This window comes from Capra hircus, chromosome 14 (assembly GCF_001704415.2).
Source record: "Capra hircus breed San Clemente chromosome 14, ASM170441v1, whole genome shotgun sequence".
NCBI lineage: Eukaryota > Metazoa > Chordata > Mammalia > Artiodactyla > Bovidae > Capra > Capra hircus.
In genome coordinates this window covers 90,444,774-90,468,982 of record NC_030821.1, presented here as the reverse complement: position 1 = coordinate 90,468,982, position 24,209 = coordinate 90,444,774, and the positions used below count along the sequence as shown (strand labels likewise).

At 42.7% G+C, this 24,209-nt stretch overlaps 1 long non-coding RNA gene across 1 annotated transcript in view; it reads right to left on the bottom strand.

Annotated features, from left to right (window-relative positions):
- The window catches only part of LOC108637502, a 29,749-nt gene extending 5,894 nt beyond the window's left edge, over positions 1-23,855 (bottom strand). Inside the window, exons 1-2 of the long non-coding RNA XR_001919107.1 lie at positions 23,761-23,855; positions 7,994-8,119 (exon numbers count right to left, since the gene is read on the bottom strand). This is a non-coding gene — a long non-coding RNA (uncharacterized LOC108637502). The remainder of the gene's footprint in view (positions 1-7,993; positions 8,120-23,760) is intronic.

Here is a 24,209-nt window from a genome sequence, read left to right as displayed (position 1 = left end):
GAACTTCCTACTATGATGCATTGGTAATAAGCGGAAGGTATGTTAGCTTATTGCCAAGTTGGAAACAGTATATATCTTATTTAAATTCTTCTGCAGACTTAATGAATATATGATGATGCCAAGATAATACACCTGTCACTTTGAAGTAAATAAAATTGAACATTTCCAGTAATATTTATGAAAATGCTTTTCACTAAAGTCTTCAGTTTATAAAAATCAAATACAGCTTTATATCTCTAGCATGTGTTCTGTTATGAAAAGCTGAACAAAAAAAAGAAAACTAAATGTTAATTTAAGTGAAGTAAGTCAAAGAAAAATATCATGATATCACTTTATATGTGGAATCTAAAAATATGATACAAATGAGCATATTTACAAAACAGAACTGACCCACAAACACAGAAAACAAACTTCTACAGTTACCAAGAGAGAAAGCTGGGGAGAGATAAATTAGAAGTTTGGGATTCATATATACACACGACTATATATAAATGGATAAACAACAAGCACCTACTATATAGCACAGGGAACTATACTCGATATCTTATAATAACCTATAATGGAAAAGAATCTGAAAAAGAATATGTATATATATGTTTATATGTATATGACTTTTCTGTACACCTGAAACTAACACAATATTGTAAGTCGCCTATAGTTCTGTTGAAAATAAAACAACTAAATGTTAATTCCTTGGGTGTAAGACTCAAGGTACAATAAGTTGTATGCATGGGTCTCATGGTTCATTGCATAAAAAAGGCAATCCAATAGAAGCAGATATTAAAAAATTGGATATGTTAATTTCTTTAAGCAATGACACACTTTAATATAAAGTAAATCATACTTTTGGGGTAAATGTATCTTGAAGGACTATTGATAAGACCCAAATATCCAAGCATTCTATCAGATGGACAGGAGAATTTAGGCAGGTGTAGCGTTTCAGGGCTCGTGGTAACCTTTCAAAAGTAATTACTTAAAATTCACCCACAAAAGATGCACGACTTGGGGGCCCTTAATCAACAGATCTTTTCAAATGTTAACGCAGAAGTCTTTGGCAGATTTATCTTAAGATGCTGTCGGTGACTGTCAGACCCCCTTTCTGTCTGACTTAGCTTGAAGGACCCGGGCAGTTCCTAGGGTTGGAAGGATACTGCAAGGGGGCAAAGCATCAGACAGGAAGGCTAGGTCAGATTTGGGAAAGATTATCTGATTTCATTGAGATTATCTGCAAAAATTACATATATTTTAAAAAGATCTTTATCCTTCTCTTCCTCTAAAAATTGGAAACCTGAGGGCCTGAGAACAAGTCATTTAAGAGAAGTTATGTGACTTCCCCCCAGATTACACAGTGACTTGATGGCAGTGATTAAAAATTCATTCCCCATAGTCCTGCTTTTCCCCCTGTGTTGTACATGCCTCTCAAAATCACATTCCAGACAAGCTGAGTACCTATGATATTCTCTTTATTTAGTAGAAATGTATTTTGTCCTTGCTCTCAGTTTGAAACATGTGCTTGAAAAAAAATCACTTGTTCCCTTAATCTCTAAATCCTTTTCCTTGTTCTCACCTGCTGACTTGGCCTCCTATGCAACTGGTAAGTGTTCTAGTCCAGAAACTAGATCACATGCCTTTCAAAACATATTTTTCCTATCATTGCTCTGGTCTTTCCATGCCCACTTATATGTAAAAGTCGTCAGTTTGGTATTCATGAAAGGCAGTTTGTATTCCTTCTTCCTCCTCTCAAATAGCACAGGGATGGAAGGGATTACATGGGAGCAACGTGTGCAACACAAGAAGGGAAGGAGGGCATCAGCTGCCTCCTGAGAAACTGCAACATGTCTCTCTCTTGTCTGTTTTGACTGCTTTATTTTTTCTATTTCTTCGTATCTTCAGGAGTACACATACTGTGTTATGGAATTGTGTGTGTGAGTTGCTTAGTCACGTCCGACACTTTGCAGCCCCATAGACTGCAGCCCACCAAGCCCCTCTGTCCATGGGATTCTCCAGGCGAGAACACTGGAGTGGGTTGCCACCTCCTTCTCCAAAAGGAATTATAGAAAGAAAGAAAGTGAAGTTGCTCAGTCGTGTTCAACTCTTTGTGACCCCATGGACTGTAGCCTACCAGGCTCCTCCATCCGTGGAATTTTCCAGGCAAGAGAACTGGAGTGGGTTGCCATTTCCTTCTCCAGTATTATGGAATTATTACCTCTATAATCACAGTTGAGTCTGTCCAGTTTCACAGGCGTTCTGTTTATCACTCTTCTTTTTTATTGAGGTATAGTTGATGTACAATGTTATATGTTTCAAGTGTACAACATAGTTGTATAATTTTTAAAGCTTATACTCCATTTATAGTTATTATAAAATATTGGCTATATTCCAATGCTTATACTTGTAGCATATTTTATACATAATAGTTTGTACCTTTTAATCTCCTACCCCTGTATTACCCCCTCTCTCTTCCACTGGGAACCACTAGTTTGTTCTCTACATCTGTGGGTCCGTTTCTTTTTTGTTACATTCGGTAGTTCATTTTGCTTTCTAGATTTTGTCTTTCTCTGTCTGACTTATGGGCTTCCCAGGTGGCGCAGTGGTCAAGAATCTGCCTGCCAGTGAAGAAGATGCAGGCTTGATCCCTGGGTCAGGAAGATTCCCCAGAGAAGGAACCGAAAACTGGCTCCAGTATTACTGCCTGGAGAATCCATCCCATGGACAGAGGAGCCTGGCAGGCTACAGTCCACGGGGCATATCATTTAGCATAATACCCTCCAAGGCCACCCATCTTGCTGCAAATGGCAAATTTTCATTCCTTTTTATGGCTGAGTGTTCCATTGTGTGTGTGCGTGCGTGCTTGTGTGTGTGTACCTGCTTTATCCTTTATTCTTTATCCACTGATGGACACTTAGGTTACTTCCAAATCTTGGCTACTGTAAACAGTGCTGCTATGAATATTGAGGTGCATGTATCTTTTCAAATTAGTGGGGTTTTTTCACATATATACCCAGGTGTGGAATTGTTGGGGCATGCAGTAGCTCTGTTTTTAGTTTTTCGAGAAACCTCCACACAGTTTTCCACGACAATTGCAACAAGTTACATTCCCACCAACAGTGTGCAAAGGGTCCCTTTCCCCACACCCTCGCCAACATTCGTCACTTGTGGTCTCTTTGGGGGTAGCCATTCGGACAGGCGTCACTCTTGTTTTCTAACAGGTATTAAGGAAAGTTGTTCTCTTTACCTTTACTGACAAAACTCATGACACAACATTTGTCTCAGGATTACAGTTGAGGAGATGAACAGCAGTTTACCACAGATGCAGAACTAGCTTGTATTTTTTTCATAAATGGATCAAAGTAAGAACTCTCAGGTGCTTTGCATTTTTTTAAGGCTGACAGACTTCCTATTGACAGAGGCCTTTCTTTTGAGTGTTACTAGTTGTCCTTAGGACCCCTGTACTCTATACTTTGCTAATACCTCTGATAAAGGATTATGGAGTATCCTAGGTTGGGAGAGAAACAATGGTTAACAAAAAGAGGTAAATAACATCAGACCAGAATATAACCAAAGAAATATGGAAGAGTGACCAAACAAGAAAAAAACCACAACACAACTATTTTAACAAAGAGGTAACAAAGGGGTCACAGAACCTTCGCTGTTTATTTTTTGTCCAGAGCTGTTTCTCCAAAGAAGAATACTTGGTTAGAAGCTATAATCTTTATTTAAAAATTCTGAAGCTTTATTTAATAATTGTGGTTAGGAGCCATAATCTTTATTTGATAACTGTGAAGCTTTCCAGCACTTTAAAAATTGAGGAGTTACAAGGTACATTTATCAGCAGTAGGACTTGTGTGTGTGTACGTGTGTGTGTATGAAAGCCATTCAATCGTGTCTGACTCTGCAAACCCACGGACTGTAGCCCGCCAGGATCCTCTGTCCACGGAATTCTCCAGACAAGAATACTGGAGTGGGTAACCATTCTCTTCTCCAGGGGATCTTCCTGACCCAGGGATCGAACCCATGTCTCCTGCACTGCAGGCAGACTCTTTACCCTGTCTGAACCACCAGGGAAAGACTCTTAACCTCGTACCATATGGAGTATGAGAAATTCTTCAAAACATAAAATAGAATTCTCTATATAATAGCATACCTCCTCACCTTGTTTTCTGTTTTTATTACTTTTGATGGTAATTAGCATACTTGCCTGAGATTAAGGAGCGTGCCTGCGTGAAGTCCCTTCAGTCGTGTCGGACTCTTTGCGACCCCATGGACTGTAGTCCACGAAACTCTTCTGCCCATGGGATTCTCCAGGCAAGAATACTGGAGTGGGTTGCTATTTCCTCCTCCAGGGGATCTTCCTGACCCAGGGACAGAACCAGTGTCTGCTACGTCTCCTACATTGGTGGGCGGGTTCTTCACTACTAGCCCTGGTCACTCAGAGGGTAAAGAATCCGCCTGCAATACAGGAGACCCAGGTTTGATCCCAGGGCTGGGAAGATCCCCTGGAGAAGGGAAAGGCTACCCATTCCAGTATTCTTGCCTGGAGAATTCCATGGGCAGAGGAGCCTGGCAGGCTATAGTCTATAAGGTTGCAAGGAGTTGGACACAGCTGAAGCCACTTAGCACAGCACATCACTGAGAAGCTCCTAGATTAAGGAGAGTGGAGGAGAAAGAGGAACCATATGATACATAAGCTTCTATCATAGAGGAAATTTTTAAGAAAGTGACTAAAGCCAGTCTGGAGCTAATGCATGCAATATATATTTGTTATTACAAGTCTCTTCCCCACCATTTTTTGACAAAGAGCTGAAATGGCCACATTCAAATTGTTTATCTGCTGTGTGAAAACACTCAAGTATGCCTTATAATCTCAACATAATGGTAACACTGTCCAAAGAATATGAAACCACTAATTCTGAATAGCTTCAGGATTTTAATTTTCAAGGTGTTATTGAATCTTTCTGTATTATTCTTGATTCCACCCCAACTGGGCCAATATTGCAAGTAACCTTTAAGTACTCCATTGAGTTCAGTAAAGCAATTAAAAGACTCGAATTATCCTTCATATATTTAAGTTTAACAGCAGACTGTTGACAACTTCACAGGCTCCAGAGTTGAAATCCTAGCCTCTCCCTCAGATTTGCTATATTTTATTTTTAGCTGTAATCACTTCCCTCCGGTAAATGGTTAGTGACCACACACACAGGTCTGCACATGAGGAAACTAAAAAGGGAATCTTGCGTGTGAATCAGACACACAAGACACGAGAAGAGCCCCTGTCAGGCCAGGCTCGGAGTGTCATCCTCTCCAGTAATCCTCATGACAGGCTGTGCTGACGTTTTCAATTAATGCAAATGATACTTTCAATCAAGTAACTTCCACGGCACATTTAGGGTGAGTTGTTTCACGAGCACCTCCTACCAGACAGTCTAATAAAATCAACTCTTCATCTTTAGTCATTCCCCTCCATGCTTCAAGTTACATAAAGCTTACTAGACTTTTGATCAACTTGTAATTCACACCTAGGAAAATCTTTCAGAAAGATTAATTTGGTAGAGTAAATTGAGCCAGAACATATGCATTCCAATTTCCCCATATACAGTAAACCTGATTAAGGGATTGGGATAGCAAAGTACAGGAGCATCACATTCAAGGAAATCCCAAGGTTGGGGAGCTTCAGTTCTGCAAGATGATTACCTTCTAGAGATCCATAGCGAACAGTGCTGTATTATGCACGTAGAAGTGTGGGGCTCTCTGGTGGTTCAGTGGTAAAGAATCTGCCTGCCAGTACAGGAGACACGAGTTTGACCCCTGATCCAGGAAGATCCCACACGCCGTGGAGCAAAGCTCCGTGCGCTACAACTACTGAGTTTGTGCCCTGGAGCCCATAAGCTGCAGCTGCTGAGCCCACGTGCCACAAGTACTGAAGCCCATGCGCCCTGGAGCCTGAGCTCTGCAGCCAGAGAAACCTCCGCAATGAGGGGCTCGTGCACCGCAACTGGGGCGCGGCCCCCACTAGCCACGACTAGGAAAAACCCTTTGCAGCCACGAAAACCCAGCGGAGTCAAAAATCAATCAGTAATAATACATTTTAAAAATAAATAAATGGAAGGTCAGCTATAAAAATAAAGAAATGTTTTACCGGGGTAGAGCTCATGTTAAATGTTCTTACCCCTCCAAAAAGAGTTATTAAAGTGTAAATTAGTAAGTAAACAAATAAAAAATAAAAGGAACCTGGCAGCATAAGGTACAAGAGACAATTACCAAAAAGGTGAGTGTTTCTTTATTTTCCTAAAACATAGGGCATTAGATTCACCTGGGAAGCTGGTTAAAAATGTCAATTACTGAATTCCACCCCAGGCTGCCCTGCATCGTAAGTGTCTCTGGAGTGGGACCAGAGAATAAATACTCCAGATGATGCTTATTCACACTAAACCTGGAAAATCATTTGTGTAGATCCTTCAGATCATCATCAGGAACACTTATTACACACTAGCACGTGCCTGGAAACTGATTCACTCACCTTTCTAGCCAAAAAAGTCCTATCCCCTCTGATTAAGTAATTACTTGCATTACCTTCTATGTCTCTTAAAATGAAGAGACATTAAAAAAATTCAGGAGAGTAGCAACATTATCAGGATAAACTCCCTGCTCTAGGTACTACTTTTTGCCATGAGTCATTCCTGATTTTTCTGACAAAAGAAAGTGTTCCCCCATCCCCCAAAACGTAGGAGAGCCCCAGGATGTCCTTGGTATGGTGTTAGCATATTCAAACTCCCATGTAGATTATTTTATGAAATGTACCCCCTGCCAAATTAGTGAAAAATCATAAAGACTTACAAAATATTCAAGAGACACAGATGTGCTATATCTTTATAATAGATTGTTATAAAAGTCTCAAAAGTCTCTACTGGGGTGTGTCATAAACCTGTATATACCTTGTTAGCCAAAATTCTGAAAGAAATATTCAAAAGAATAAGCACAAGACAACTCATACTCTCGGGACATATCATCATATGTGACTATTGTCAGAATTCATCATGTGTGGTCATTTGCACAAAAGTCAAGTCAAAGCTTCTTTTTGCTTAACAAATGGCTTTTCAGTGTGTCTAGTTAAACTTTATAATATAGAATGCATCTAGTTCAGTAACTTACACATACTCAATGATCAAGAAAAGGTTTCCAAATTAGCCACCTGATCATTTTTAAAAATCAGAAATGGAAATAAATATTTCAAATTGCCTTCAAATCCTTTGGAAATATTATGAGGTTGATAATTTAACAATTGCAAGTAAATATTAGGGCTTCCCTGATGGCTCAGTGGTAAAGAATTAACCTGTCAATGCAGGAGTCATGGGTTCCATTCCTTGGTTGGGAAGATCCCCTGGAGAAGGAAATGGCAACCCATTCCAGTATTCTTGCCTGAGAAATCCCATGGAAGTGGAGTCTGACGGACTACAGTCCATGTGGTTGCAAAAGATCGGACACAATGCAGCCACTAAATAACAATTATCTATTTAGGTCAAAAAGTGGTCTAAGTGTTATTTTCCTGTTCACTTCATCCGAGACACTACAAAACTGACATATAATTAAGCTACGTTTCTTTTTCTATTTTAGTCTTTTTTCAATTTTCCCTAATTAACATTAGATACGTCCCTTAATACTAATGAGTTTCCATATTATAATCTGAATAATTTAAGTAACATCATTTAAAGGTGAAAGGGAGAAACAGACACATGGATGCAAAATGCATACTTATATTTATAAACATCAATGAGATAAACAAAAGCTATTTAGACTAATACATATATTGAAAAGTGTAAATCTAGGCATTCTCAATGTGTGACTTGAAGGTCAATGGGGAAAACAATAAATTCTTATCTATTTTTCACTTGTAGATTTAATCTGTCCTCTTCAACCGTAAGATTTTAATAATTTTTTTTAAAAATAAAGACTACAAATAACATTTGGAGACTGGACACAAAGGCGACCTGGATACCTGGCTTGTCCCTGCTCATCACGGAAGCGGAAACAGGAAGCAGGAACGTTGCGGCCCAGAGCCAAAGCCTCCAAGAGTCAGTGAGCCTCATGGCGCCTCTGAACCATGGGAACAGTGGCCACAGATCTGCAACAGAACAGAACGTCTGAATTGAGCTAGTGTATACAGTTCCTTTCATTATCATTCCCAGAAAATCCTCAGCACCAAGGAGAACACAAGAGATTTTTACATTATACATAATTATATAATTGGATATCTGATTATATATAATTTGCTGTTGCTGTTCAGTCACTCAGTCGTGTCTGATTCTTCGAGATCCCACGGACTGCAGCATGCCAGGCTTCCCTGTCCACCACCATCTCCTGGAACTTGTTCAAACTCATGTCCATTGAGTCAGTGATGCCATCCAGCCATCTCATCCTCTGTCGTCCCCTTCTCCTCCTGCCTTCAATCTTTCTCAGAATCAGGGTCTTTTCCAATGGGTCAGTTCTTCGCATCAGGTGGCCAAAGTATTGAACCTTCAGTTTCAGTATCAATCCTTCCAATGAATATTCAGAGTTAATTTCATTTAAAATTGACTGGTTTGATCTCCCTGCAGTCCAGGGGACTTTCAAGAGTGTTCTCCGACATCACAGTTCAAAAGCATCTATTCTTTGGTGCTCAGCCTTCTTTAAGGTCCAGCTCTCACATCCATACATGATACTGAAAAAGCCATAGCTTTGACTAGATAGACCTTTGTTGGCAAAGTAATGTCTCTGCTTTTTAATATGCTGTCTATGTTTGTCATAGTTTTTCTTATAATTAGACACTATATATTAATGTAGACTTTATTATGCATGAGAAAGCTCTGAAAATATTTTCAGATTAGTTCCTATTTATTAATGCCATACACCCTCTCATTTCTCATCTTTGAAATCTTTTTTAAAACCACACCACTTATACAATGATTTGTATATATATATATCTTTATTGGGGGTGGTGGCAGGGGGGCTTCCCTGGCAGCTCAGATGATAAAGAATCTGACTGCAGTGCAGGAGACCTGGGTTTGATCCCTGGGTCAGGAAGATCCCCTGGAGAAGGAAACGGCTACCCACGCCAATATTATTGCCTGGAGAATTCCAGGACAGAGGAGCCTTTAATCCTAGTAAAATACAAATATTGTAATTTACCATTGTAACCATTTTTAAGAATATAGTTCAATGGCATTAAGTACTTCACATTGTATATTCACCACCACCATCTGTAACTTTTCATCTTGCAAAACTGAAACTCTGTATCTATGAAACAATAGCTCATCATTTCTCCCACCCCCAGCCCCTGGCAAACACCATTCTGTTTTCTGTCCCTATTAATCTGACTGCCCTAAATCACATATATGGGGAATCATGCTGTACTTATCTTTTTGTGACTTTATTTCACTTGGTGTAATGCCGACTAAGGTCTGTCTAGTCAAGGCTATGGTTTTTCCTGTGGTCATGTATGGATGTGAGAGTTGGACTGTGAAGAAGGCTGAGCACCGAAGAATTGATGCTTTTGAACTGAGGTGTTGGAGAAGACTCCTGAGAGTCCCTTGGACTGCAAGGAGATCCAACCAGTCCATTCTGAAGGAGATCAACCCTGGGATTTCTTTGGAAGGAATGATGCTAAAGCTGAAACTCCAGTACTTTGGCCACCTCATGCAAAGAGTTGACTCATTGGAAAAGACTCTGATGCTGGGAGGGATTAGGGACAGGAGGAGAGGGGGACGACTCGATGGACGTGAATCTGAGTGAACTCCAGGAGTTGGTGATGGACAGGGAGGCCTGGCGTGCTGTGATTCATGGGGTCGCAAAGAGTCGGACATGACTGAGCAACTGAACTGAACTGAACTGAATGTCCTCAAATTTAGATCATGTTGTAGCATGTGTCAATATTTTCTTTCTTTTTAAGACTGAATAACATTCCACTCTATGTACATACCACATTTTGTTTATCCATTCCTCCACTGAGAGACACTGGCTGCTCCCAGCTTTTAGCTATTGTGAATAATGCTGCTATGAACATGAATGTGCAAAAATCTGTTCAAGTCCCTGCTTTCATTTCTTTTGGGTACATACTCAGAAAGGGTCATATGACAATTCTACTTCTAATTTTCTGAAGAATTCCCATACTGTTTTCCTTAGCAGCTGCAACATTTTACATGTCCACCAACAGTGAACCATGGTCTAATTTCTCCAATCCTTGTTAACATTATTAATTTCTGGTTTTTTGCTTTGTTTTTTTTTTTTTTTTTTTGCTTTTTTTTTTTTTAAACAGCAGTCATCCTAATGGGTGTAAGATGATACCTCATTGTGGTTTTCAGTTTCATTTCCCTAAGGATTCATGATTTGAACATCTTTTATCTGATATTCGTAAATCTTCTTTGGATAAATGTCTACCTAAATCCTTTGCCCACTTTTTAATCTGTTTTTTTGTTTTTTGTTTTTGTTGCAGTGTAGAAACTCTTCGTTATTTTGGAAATTAATCCCTTATCAGGAAATGCGTGTTTGCTCAGTTGCTTCAGTCATGTGCGACTCTTTGCGAACCCATGGACTGTAGCCAGCCAGGCTCCTCTGCTCATGGGATTTTCCCAGCAAGAATACTGGAGTGGGCTCCTATGCCCTCTTCCAGGGTATCTTCCCGACCTAGAGATTGAACCCACATTTCCTGCATTGCCACCAGAGAAGCCCCCTTATCAGTCAATGATTTGCAAACATTTTATTCCATGTTGTAGATTATCTTTTCACTTGGTTAATTGTGTCCTTTGCTACAGAGAAGGTTTTTTGTTTTTTTTCATGTAGTTTAGTTTATCTGTTTGTTTTTTGTTTTTTTTTTTCTTGCCTGTCCTTTAGGGCTTCCCTTGTGGCTCAACTGGTAAAAAATCTGCCTGCAATGCAGGAGACCTAGGTTCAATCCCTGGGATGGGAAGATCCCCCAGAGAAGGAAAGGCTACTCACTCCAGTAGTATTCTGGCCTGGAGAATTCCACAGACTCTACAGTCCATGGGGTCGCAAAGAGTCAGACACAACTGAGTGATTTTCACTTGGCCGGTCCTTTTGGTCATATGATTTATGTTTTAAAAATAGAATTATATTTTTCACAATTTTTTCCCTTCTGAATAGTAATCTTTCCTTCTATTTAAAGAAAAAAAAAAGGATATATGTAATGTCTACCTTATCTGAGCCTGACTTGGCATCATTTTTAACTTTAGTTGTTACCTCTCATAATTGTTTATCTTTCTGATGTAGGTTACTACTTTGTACATATTACAATAAAAATTTTAATAAAACAAATCCCTGTAATGGAAAACATAAACATTAATTAAGTTTTTTTATATATTAAAGTAACTACCATGGAAACATGTTAGAACCGGACATGGAACAACAGACTGGCTCAAAATTGGGAAAGGGGTACATCAAGGCCTCTTATTGTCACTCTTATTTAACTTCTATGCAGAGTACATCATGTGAAATGCCGGGTTGGATGAAGCACAGGCTGGAATCAAGGTTGCAGAGAGAAATATCAACAATCTCAGATATGCAGATGACACCACTCTTATGGCAGAAAACGAAGAGGAATTAAAGAGCCTCTTGATGAAGGTAAAAGAGGAGAGTGAAAAAGCTGACTTAAAACTCATCATTCAAAAAATGAAGATCATAGCATCCCATCCCATCACTTCATGCATAGGGGAAACAATGGAAACAGTGACAGATGTTATTTTCTTGCACTCCCAAATCACTGCAGACAGTGACTGCAGCCATGAAATTAAAATATGCTTGCTCCTTGGAAGAAAAGCAATGACAAACCTAGACAGTGTATCGAAAAGCAGAGATATCACTTTGCTTTGTCATCATCATCTAGTCACTCAGTCGTGTCCGACTCTTGTGACCCCATAGACTGTAGCCCACCAGGCTCCTCTGTCCATGGGATTCTCCAGGCAAGAACACTGGAGTGGGTTGCCATTGCCTTCTCCTTACTTTGCTTACAAAGGTCCATATAGGCAAAGCTATGGTTTTTCTAGTAGTCATGTATGTATGTGAGAGCTGGACAATAAAAAAGACTGAGTGCTGAAGAACTGATGCCTTTGAACTGTGGTGCTGGAGAAGACTCTTGACAGCAAGATCAAACCAGTCAGTCCTAAAGGAAATCAACCCTGAATATCATTGGAAGGACTGATGCTGAAGCTGAAGCTGAAGCTGAAGCTCCTGCTTTGGCCACTTGATGGGAAGAGCAAACTCATTGGAAAAGACCCTGATGCTGGGAAAGACTGAAGGTAGGAGAAGGGGATGACAGAGGATGAGATGGTTCGATGGCATCACCGACTCAATGGATTTGAGTTTAAGCAAACTCTGGGAGATAGTGAAGGATAGGAAAGCCTGGCGTGCTTCAGTCCAAGGGGTCTCAAAGGGTCAGACTCGACAGAGTGACTGAACAACAACAAAAACATGGAAACAGAATGCAAGTTAAAATATAATGGCCCTCTCAGTATATTTAATTGCAGTATTATTAGAATAGCTATGGTAAGAGTTTTAAATATACAAATCATATTATACCATTTTTGTCATAATTCAAAGTTTATTCAAGTCAAATAGAAAAGAATGCATGACACCAAAGGCTAGATGTTGTCAATAGACACTCTTTAGGAAAAAAAAAAAAAAAAAACTAAAGCCACCATCTTTGATATTCTGCCTGTGCCAAATACCTAGATCAGCATTTTAAAATTAATTCAAGATTTAGATATTTCTGCATGAATAGCTAGAAGCAGTAATTTCAATATGAAAACCACATGTGTGGTTCTAAAAATCAAACAGCTGGTTTTATGCTTATTTCTTTTGAACTCTTTCATCCATCTACAGTCATAATCCTCATATGACTTTACAAACTTATCCCAGCTATTATTTCAAGTCAGTTGGTAGCTGTTAAAACAGTTTTATTTCAAATAAATTAGCTCACAAATATTGATCTCAACTTCAGAGGTATGCTTGACTATTTGCATTTTTAACCAAAGTGATTTTTATGAGTTGATAAATTAGCAATGCAGTACAGTGTTTAAAGCTTCATGCCCAGACTCTGCCTGCTTATGGACATTATGTAATTTCATCAAGACGTCATTTATTCATCTGAAAACTGAGAATAATTCTACAACTATATCACTTAATACATGGAGAAAGTATATCACAGGGCACTGAACCCAGTAAGTGTTCAAAAAAGTTTCTGCTATTACGATTATTTACTACACATATTCATAAATAACAAGTGAAAATTTACGATTATATTTATCTATTCAGCCTGAGATTGATAGTGATAACTGAAGAATGGAGAAGTGCCAAAGCATCCTAAAAATCTGTGTTCATTGAAGCTTTGGTCCCTGTTTTAGCAACAAAGAATCAGAGAGCTATAGGCATAAGCATATGAGTTCAATCTTGAGGTCTATCAAAATATTCGAGTCACTTGGAGGATAATAGTACTTAATTTCAATCTCACTTATTCAAAATGTTTGAAGAATAGACGTTATATTTAGTTGGCTAAATGTTCTAGTTACTAAAGAATTGCTGTTCCACCACTCTATTGAAATGTTTCTGGCCAAGTTCAGCAAAAACTTGAAAGAAGAATCCTTTTCTCCTGGTGTCCTAACTCCACCCTCCATGACATTTTCAACAGCTTACCCCTCCCTCCTTCTTGAAACCCACCCTTCTCATCAGCCTCCCTCCCTCCCCTTTGCTGGTATTCTGTCTAAATCCCCTTCTCAGATCTTTTTTCTACCTGATTTATTAATGGTGGTTATCTGTGGGCATCTGAGGGTATCTGAATGGCGGTATCTTCCTCTCCTCTCTCTTTATAATGTCTCCTTAGGTCATCTTACCAATTCTCTCTGCTTTAAGTAGTATCTGTCAGATAATGAGTCTAAAATTCACGGCTCCAGTCTAGCCCTCTTCTCTGAACTTTGGATTGTGCATCTAACCACCCACTCAGTAATCCCTCTCAGACATCACACAAGCATCTCTATATATCTCAACACCAAACTAAATGCTTGCTTTTTGACCATGCTCTTCCTCGCCTCTATAATTCACCCTCATCAAGACGCTCCAACGAGAATCCTAAGCTTTCTTCTGCCTTCACTACTGCCATCTCATGCATTGCCATCCAACAAGTGGCATCAGTGCTACTCCAAACACCTCTGAGAGCCACACACTGCTCTCTACACCTCTGCCACTTGCCTGGTGAAGACTCCTCCCCAGCCTCCTCACTATTCCCCTCCACTCCAGGCTCCTGACCAGGTCTGCACTCTACATACACCGGAGAGTGTTCCTTAAAGTCAAAGTTAGATCACGTCACTGCCCATCTCAAGCCCTTTCACGGTTTCTCATCAAATTTGGAGGGCTTCCCTGGTGGCTCAGGAGTAAAGAATCCACTTGCAATGCAGGAGATGTAGCAGGAGCCGTGGGATTGATCCATGGATAGGGAAGATACCCTAGAGAAGGAAATGGCAACCCACTCTAGTTGGGTGGAGAAGTCCATGGACAGTTCAAGGGGTCTCAAAAGAGTCAGACATGACTTAGCAAGTAAATGATAGCGGTCAAACTTGGAATGTAATCCAGAAGCCTTTCTATGGCCTAGAAAGAAGCCCCGAGTAACCATCTCTCCAGCTGATGCCCAGTACCTCAAATTCCTTGACTTTTTTTAACTTCAGGGCCTTTGCACATGCTATTTCCTCTTGCAGGAATGTGTTGGGTCCTGTTCATTCTGCATCTTTCAGTTTAAATATTACTATGCGGAAGAGCCCTTTCCTGACCAATAGATGCTCTGGCCCTGCTATTCTTTAGCTCAGACTCTTCTGTCTGTACCCAAGTTTATTGCCCTCACTCTACTCTAAACTCCTTCAGGGCAGGGACTATGCATCTTGTCCATCACTGTATCTTGGTGCTGAGCATAATACCTGGAAAAGTGGGGCCTCAATAGATATTCTTTGAGTTTAAAAGTACTGGAAACTGCCAACTTGCAAATCTTGAGACACAGTGAATTACACTTAACATTTGAATCTCTAGTAACAATAACTGAATATTTTATAATTATTAAGGCATTTCAGAATCTTACACTATTTCAAGGGTTATTATACTAAGCATCGTTCCTTTTTGTATGCTTTTAATGTGTTTGTTGTTGGGGGTTTCTGTTATTCCAGTCCTGATTAGAGATGTACTCCACTCAGCCAGGAAGATTTGAAGAAACTTTTTATCAAGGTCTCAAAATGAATCCTTGCACACTGAGACACACACACACACACCTTTCCTAGATCTTAACCCTCTGCTGCAGGCAATTCCAAGGTCGACTCCAATACAGTTCTCAAGAGCACAACCCCCACTGAGGTTTTCCTGGCCCTCTCCCCCAGCTCCTCCCCACTGTCCCCAGACACATCAGGGGTGCTCCTTGCTGTCTTCCACCTGCCTGTGGGGCCTTTCCTGGATCTCTCAATTCTGGGCCGTGCTGCCATCCAAAGGTTTCCTTCCTCATTGAAACTTGCCTGTTTTCTCTGCTGTTCCCTCAACCCCAGTCTGCTAACTATCAAGATAGTTTCACAAATGCATCCAGGCCAATGTTATCATAGTTGAATGTGTTACTCTTCCCAGGTAAGATTTAACCTTTCATCTTCAATACAATGCTTTACTGATCGAGCGACTTCCCCAAATCACTTTTTTTCAAACTTGTACAAAGATGCCTTTTGATGCATTTTAAGAAAGATATGGAGATTACTGGTCAGACACATGGTCTCGTTTTCTGAAGCAGAATTTCTTTTATATATGATATTTTATTTAATACTCATAATTAGTTGAGAGCCAGAGAGCCAGGCACACTGGCTCTTAACATTAGCAGGGTGTAAGGCAAGAAATTTATATTCCATATGTCTAAATGTTTAAAAGTCAAAACTAAAGCTATAAAACTGATAAGAAATGTGTGTTTTCTCCTTTCCTCTTAGCACATGTTTCATGAAGACTAAAAGTCAAGGCCACATTTAGAACTGAACCGAGCAGGCTGCAAGGATGTGCTGGCCTCTGGCCTGGGCCAAAGCCCCCCCTGCATTGTTTCCTGTTCCTGCCTCCATGTCATTCACTTCATGACAAATAGTTGGGGAAAATGTGGAAACAGGGTCAGATTTCCTTTCCTTGGGCTCCAAAATCACTGCAGACGGTGACTGCAGCCACAAAAGTAAAAGACACTTGCTCCTTGAAGACAAGCTATGACAAAACTACCCAATGTATTAAAAAGCAGAGACATCACTTTGCTGACAAAGGTCTGTATAGTCAAAGCTATGGTTTTTCCAGTAGTCATGTACGGATATTGAGGGTTGGACTATAAAAAAGGCTGAGCTCTGGTACTGGAGAAGACTCTTGAGAGCCCCTTGGACTGCAAGGAGATCAAACCAGTCCATCCTACAGGAAATCAATACTGAATATTCGTTGCAAGGACTGGTGCTGAAGTTGAATCTCCAATACCTTGCCTACCTGATGAGGAGAGCTGACTCACTGGAAGAGATCCTAATGGTGGGAAAGATTGAGGGCAGGAGGGGAAGGGGACGACAGAGGATGAGATGGTTCAATGGCATCATTGACTCAATGGACATGAGTTTGAGCAAGCTCTGGGAGAGAGTGAAGGACAGGAAAGCTAGACGTGCTGACGTCCATGGGGTCACAAAGAGTTAGCAACTAATGATAACCTGGCTCCATCTGCACCATGAGGGGCTTCACTCACATGTGTGAGAGCTTGCCAGAAAGCTGAGTTTTATCTGCAGCACCTGCAGACACCTTTCCTTGACTGCCTCTTTGGCCTAGAAGTGTTCACCCTGTGCTTAGTCTGTCTCTGAGAAGGGGGACCCGAGGAGGAGGTTGCCAGATTCTGCAAGAGGACTGAAGGCCAGTTGGTCAGGGGATGCCAGGATCTTAGGTGCCTAGAGCCTGGTCTAAAAGCTCTGGCTTTGGGTAAGGGCGGGGTCCCTGATCTCTGCAGACTCTTTCCCCTGAGAGCAGATGCACAGACAGAGCCTTCTAAAATGTAGGGCCCAGAGAAGGAATTTTCTTGCCTGGCACAGACATGAAACTTTAAATGTCATAGTGAGGCTCCTTGAGTTCAAGCCTAGGTCTGCTTAGTGGGAAACCCTCTGCTGATACACCATGACGTTTACTATCAGGATGTAAGGCAGACCTATCACATCCCCATATGCTTCCTTCTCAGATTTTAGCTCATCTCCATCAAGATTCTAGCCAGACCCTTCACAGTTTCTTCCCAGCACTGCAGAGTACCAATGTCACCACTGTACGTGTGCCCAGCACAGGGCATCTTGGGCAGACAACACTCCTGGAGACCAGGAGCCCTCTCACATCATCCAGACAGCCCTGCCTGCAGCGGATTTCTCACTGCCATAACAGCAGAGAGATGATGGCTGCCTGAAGGCTGGCATGTGACCTCCACCCACATCCCTTGTTCTCACTCTTCTTTGCCAACCAGAATTATTTGCAGAGACTGGTTGGGTTTAGGGAACTTTAAAAAGCCACTGTCCTTTAAACTTCCTTAATCCAGGTCTTGAAATCCTAGAAAGCAACTATCGAAACCAAGAATATTTGAACTAGGACATAGATTTTTTTAAAATTCCTTATTAATCCATATTTGTGTACAAAGAGCACAAAGACAGGAGGAACACTGGGAAATCTTAATCTTTCATACCATCAACAGGATGAGGCCCTACTATGTGCCTGTGTGGATATAGCAGTGAGCCAAACAGTCCCTGGGTCACTCTGGTCAGGGGGATTGCAAGTAAACTCTTAAGTCCTCTTTGAGAAACAGACAGTAGGAAGCAAAGGAACACAGAATATGTAGACAAAATGACAGAATGGAACCTTGCTGGATAAGATGGTCAAGGACCGCTTCAAAGGAAACCAAAGCCAATCTTCCTACAATGGAACATGAAAATTTTACTGATGTTGTCATTGTTCAGTCGCTGAGGCGTGTCTGACTCTTTGTGACCCCATGGACTGCAGCACAGCAGGCTCTCCTGTCCTTCACCATCTCCCAGAGTTTGCTCAGACTCATGTCCACTGAGTTGGCGATGCTGTCTTAACCATCTCATCCTCTGCTGCCCCCTTATCCTTTTGCCTTTAGTCTTTCCCAGCATCAGGGTCTTTTCCAATGAGTCAGCCCTTCACACACGGTGGTATTGGAGCTTCAGCATCGGTCCTTCCAATGAATATTCAGGGTTGATTTCCTTCAGGATTGATGGATTTTTTTCTCCTTGCAGCTCAAGGGACTCTAAAGAGTCTTCCACAGCATCACAATTCCAATTTTAGACATTTTGCCATCTAACAGTTAACGATGCTTGTTTTACATCTCTGAAATTTGGCTTTAGCTAAAGGTTTAAAGATTAGATCTAACACCAAAATAGAAAATAATACAGCAAAGACAAGTGAAAGAAAAAAAAAAAAAGGAGAAAATAGAAAGGAACACTGATTCATTTTACATAAGCTGCTAAATGAGCAACACAATATTTTGACATAAAGAAGCAGGCTTTGGACTTGCCTGGCAGTCCACTGGTTAAGGGAACCTCCTGCAGGAGGCTTGGGTTCAATTTCTGCCTGCTGCCCATACTTGTAGAGCAGCCAAAAAAAAAAGAAAGAAAGAAATCATGGCTGGATTTGTGAAATGACTGAGAGAACCCCTGTTTTCAGAACATTCATTACAAAAAGAAATGCCATGTGAGTGAGGAATGGGTTGATTTTTAAATCAAACCTTCTTGACTATCCTCCAATGTGCCTATACATAGCTCCACCAAGGAAATCTGGCCATACTGTTATGAAGAAACACATCTTGTAAATAAGCAAAAGCAACAGGTGTTACACATTTGTTCTTTTACCAATCTTTAGACTCTATCTTTACTGAAGCTATAGTAGAGCCTATAACCTATTGTAGAAAATTGGCTGGAAAGTCATGCCTATACAGTTAAAATTCCAAGTCCACAATAGCACACACACATACACACAAAAAATCCTCACGAGCTTAGGACTCATTCTAGCTTATTTCATAATTTTGCCATCGACTGTAGTCATGAAATTGAAGTGAGTTTTCAGAGTGTAGTCATGAAGTTGAAATGAGTTTGCAGAGGTCTTTTGCAGCTCTGGCAACATTTCTGCCCTTCTTACATTCGACGGAAACCTCTTGACATTTTTAATTACAAGCATCATCTTTTTTAAAAAAATATAAATTTATTTATTTTAATTGGAGGTTAATTACTTTACAATATTGTATTGGTTTTGCCATACATCAACATGTATCTGCCACAGGTATACACGTGTTCCCCATCCTGAACCCCCCTCCCTCCTCCCTCCCCATACCATCCCTCTGGGTCGTCCCAGTGCCCCAGCCCCAAGCATCCAGTATCATGCATTGAAACAAGCATCATCTTTAACCTAGGAATTCAAGTAAGAAATTTCAAAATCATCTTGAATTAATTCTCCATCCCTCATATCAGATCTCTATCACAGTCTATAAAGGCTACTTTCTAGACATTTTTTGAATGCATACCAACTTCCCCATCCTCCCAACAGCTGCTTTAGTTCACATCCTCACCATTTTGATTCTGGAAAAGTATGATACGCTTCAGTAATCTCCTCTCTTCCAGGCCTTTTCCCCGGAACTCCATCGCCCTACTGCCCAAAACTTCTATTTCTAAAGCAAAGACCTGGCTTTTGTGCTCTGCCATCTGAAAGTCTTCTAGTGCTTTCCACGCCTACTCCTCAGGGAGGCAGGCGCTCAGGGTGGTGTTACAGCTGGGCCTCAGCTCATCCGACCAGGCTCATGTCCTGCTACTTTCTTCCAACACACTCTATTCCATCAAACTATTCCCAGTTCCCAAAATGTTCCAGGCTTCTGAACATGGAGGCATGTTATTCCAAGTTTTTCTCCACCTACTCTGCCCTCCACATGTATTTCAGGCTCTACGTCCTCTCTGAAGTCTGCAAGTCCCATCCTGGAGCTCATCACCCTGAGACCCACTGGCACTCAGGACCCAGCCCTGATTCAGCTTGGGCTACACTCCTTTGTGGTAACTTGTGGGCTTTCTATCTCCTCTCTGTACTGAATACCTTGAAGAAAACATTGCATCTGATATCAGCATTTTGTTTCAACTTGGCATTTGCTGGATCCTCATTTGATCAGTTTGTAGGATGAATACAGTCTAAGGCAATACATGTGGGCTAAAACTAAACAAATGAAAGGTTGAAACCAAGTAATAAATATATCCATATAGAGATTTAACAATTACAGCAATATATGGATAAAGTGAAGAGTTACAGAGAAGAAAAAACTATTAAAAAGAAGGCTCAGTGAACATAATTTCAGTTATAAACCAGTGAGATTTTATAATTTCAGTGAGACAAAAAAAAAAAATAACTTTAAACTTGTCTTCCTTTACTGAAAACATACTCCCTGGTTCTTAATGTTTATATTTCTTAAAGCTGATCGACACTATCACATTTTTTCAAAGTTCTGTGATTTCTCCTGTCACTTCAAAACTAGTGCCAACTTTCCCGGGGATCTCCAGGCCTAGGTTACCCTTCAGCAGGTTTAAGCAACTCTCTCCACCCTCAATAACTGTTTCTTTTATTGACTCACTTCTCTGAATGACAGTTGTCGCCATCAACTCTCTAGATACTATTCTCAATTTGACCGTCATGACCAATCTGGATTTTGTCAAATTTTAATTCTCTAGCTCTGCCTGAAACAGGTATTTATATATCAGTGACCCAATGCCACTTCAAATTTTAAATAAATATATTAATGTTGGGGGGGGGAACTTTCCAGGTGGTACAGTGGTGAAGAATCCACCTGTCAGTGCAGGAGATGGCAAGAAATGCGGGTTGGATCCTTAATTGGGGAAGATCTCCTGGAGTAGAAAACAGGAACCCACTCCAGTATTCTTGTCTGGACAGTTCCACGGAAACAAGAGCCTGGGAGACTAAAATCCATAGGTCGCAAAGAGTCAGACATGACTAGCAACTGAGCACATGATGGTTTTGCCTAATCTAACTTTTCTTGATGTTTCCATTTGGAAGCCTCTACCAACATTCTGATCAACTACTCTCGCATCTCAAGATTATCTTTGATTTCTCCCAGAGAGAGATCAGAGGAGCTCTGGGCCTCCCGAGGCTTGCCTGGATAAGACATGCCTGGTGTTCCACTCTGTTCTTTTCTTTTAGTATCACTGTTGCATCTGCCTTCTTTGTATCATTTCTAAATGCAGTGTGCAGCTTCCTTACCTGGTTATCTCACTCACCGCCTGCAGAGTCACACCCTGTGCGCCTCTGGCCTCTCAGGCCTCCCTTTAGTCTCTCCTGGGCAGGGGCTCTCTGCTCTCCTCATCTCAGGTTTCACTCTAGCTTGGATTCTCCATCTTACCAGGCAGATGACGGCTGGCTGGCCCCCACCTCTAAGCCTCCACGCATGCCTTTCTCTCTGACTGGAATGTCCTCTGCTCTATTCTGCTAAGCCTCCTTATTCTCTGCTGCTTTAACATATATTCCACAAGGTGACCCACCACAAATATTTTTTTTCCCAGCATCCTCTTCAGGTTCTATATTAGCGTCTTGCTAGCTTTATTTAGTTTCTACTCCTGCTATTTTTTCATTCTTCACTTGAATTTGTACTTATGATCCCAACTGGCCATACAACCATGGTTTCTATCTCCTTATCTTCTCCTGCCTTTAAGACGTCCATTCTGTGTACCCCTCAGGCCTTTCTGTCTGCTGGGGAAATAAATGAACTAAAATTGCAGCAGGAAAAAAATTAAACTGAAGGGCTTGAAAGTAGATGGGAATTTTCCATTTCTGGAGACTAGCAGGGGCTTCCATCCATCTTAGGTGGTTTCCTTCCATGATGATGATTCAGGCACAAAGATAACGTCCCAACTGAGAATAATCACACTGGGTTTTCTGTCACCTTTTTGCTCTTTCTCTGATCTTTTCTTACCAGGTTCAGGCTCTCTCCCCTGCTCCATGGTCCACCTTCCCTCTCCTTTCTCAAGAGACCCCACTTAGATTCCTGGCCACTTTTCACAGAAGCACCTACCTGTTAACTTTCTCCATTTTCTATCCCCCTAGGGAGAGAATGAACTTTCCACCCCTGAGGATCACTGTCCTCCTTCCCACTCAGAAGAGAAATATTCCTGAGGAAGGGATTTTTAGGGGTATTTCGCAGCATCTGAGGACCTAAACATCTCCAGCTCAGCATGCACGGATCAAAGATCTCTACTTAGGGAGGGTCCCACCGTTTTCTCCCTATGGACCAGAAGATGCTGAAAGACTCACTTAGTTAAGAGGTTATTTAAATCCCTTAAAGAACAACAGCGGCGCTCGTTTTGGGCAGAAGAAGCAACTTTGATCGGTCCCTGTTTGTGTGTGTGTGTGTTTGGTTTTTTGTAAGGATGGGTGGGAAGGGGGCTGATGAAGAGGGTCTATCTCTATTATTGGGCAGATTTAAAATCCTTTTCCGCGTACAAACCATCCTCCCATCTGGTTGCTCCGCAGCCTTCTCCTTCAGGCCAAAGAGGGAACAAGGTACTCGGGATGGGGGTGGCGGGGGAAGGCGTGGGGCGGGGGGGGTGTGTTGTGAGCGGGAATGGAGGCACCGCAGTGTTTTCCTTTAAGCTCCCAGTTCCCAGCCTCAGGACTCGCCGGTGCAATCCCGGGATGGCGCCCTTCACACTCCAGGCATCTGCAGGATGCGGGGTCCCCCGCAGCCCGCTGTTCCCTGCGGCTGGGTTCCGGAACCCGGCTCCTCGCATCCTCCCGCAGTCCGCGTCTCGGTGCCGCCGGGGCTGCCGCATCCCGGGCCCGACCCCCCGCCGGTCGGCCCACCGACTCGCCTTCGCCGTAACCCTCTCGGGGCAGCTTTCGCTTCCAAGCCGCGCGCTCCGGGTGAGCTGGGCTGCCCGCGGCCGCGGCCGGCTGGGTTCCGAGCCAACAAACTTCTCTCCGACTCCGCAGCGCGCGGGCGGCCGGCCGGGGCCGCGGGACCATCGGGGCGCCGGACCGGCGCTCCGGGACGAGCGGGCCCGAGGAGCCCAGCCCCGGGACCCCCACCCCCGGCAGCGCCGTAGCCCTAAGAGCCGCGCTCGGAGCAGCAGCCGCAGGGCAGGACCGGTAACCGCGCGCGGAGCCGGCGCCGCAGCCCCGCGCCCCCCAGTGTACGCCCCTTCACTGTCTCCTCGCTCTCTAGGCGGGGGACGTCTCTAGACAGAGGTTTTAAAAAAAAAAGAGCTCTAACGGCACGGGTTTCTTTTGAGTGGATTTGTTTTCTGCGTTTCTCCCCGGAGATTTTTTTTTTTTTTTTCCTTCTGTATTCTGTGTCCTGACCGCATCAGCAGGGCTCTCAGTTCTGCTCCACAGACACACAGATCCCGGCAGAAGCACCTAGAACTAAAGTATAAAGCCCGCAGCCTGCAGGGTGGGCACACACGAACACGACCCACCAGCATCTACGCAGCGCGCTCGGGCGGCCCAGCCGTGCCCACAGGGCGGCCTCCCGGGCTACAGCTACCTACGGGAATGCGAAATGGCAGGTGTGCGTTCCGTACGCACCCCGACCCACCGACGAGCGGAGCCCCGCTTTCAGATTTTCCGGGGAAACGGGTGCGGCGGAGACGCAGAACCGCGAGGGAGCGTGCGCGCTGGGGAGCGGGCGGGCGCGGGGTCGCGGCGCCGCGCACTTACCTTGGCCGCGTGCGGGGCTCGCCGGCCGGCGGGCGGGCGGGCGCGAGGCTGAGCACCGCGGCACGGAGCGCCCTGCGAGTGGGGCCGGGGCGCGCGCCGCTGCCCTTATTAGTCTCTCCCCGGGTGACCCTCCCACTCGTCGGGGACGAGGACTCCGCAAGACGGGACTCCGCCAACTCGGGCCCGGGTTTTCCTTAATTACAGCTACGTCGCCCCAGAGCCTTGCCGGTTTCCGCTTTATCCGCTGTTTCCCATCACATAGAGAAGGCTGGTTGCAAAGGCTTCGAGTTTCTCACTTTGTGAAGTGTCATCCAAGTATGGTATGCGGCGGACATTCGAAGGTAGACAACTGGCTTTTTAACAGATGGACTGTGAAGGGACATCATTTCTGTTTCATTTTGTGCTGTTATATCAGTTTAGATAAAGTTAATCAAAAGAGGCTGTTCCGA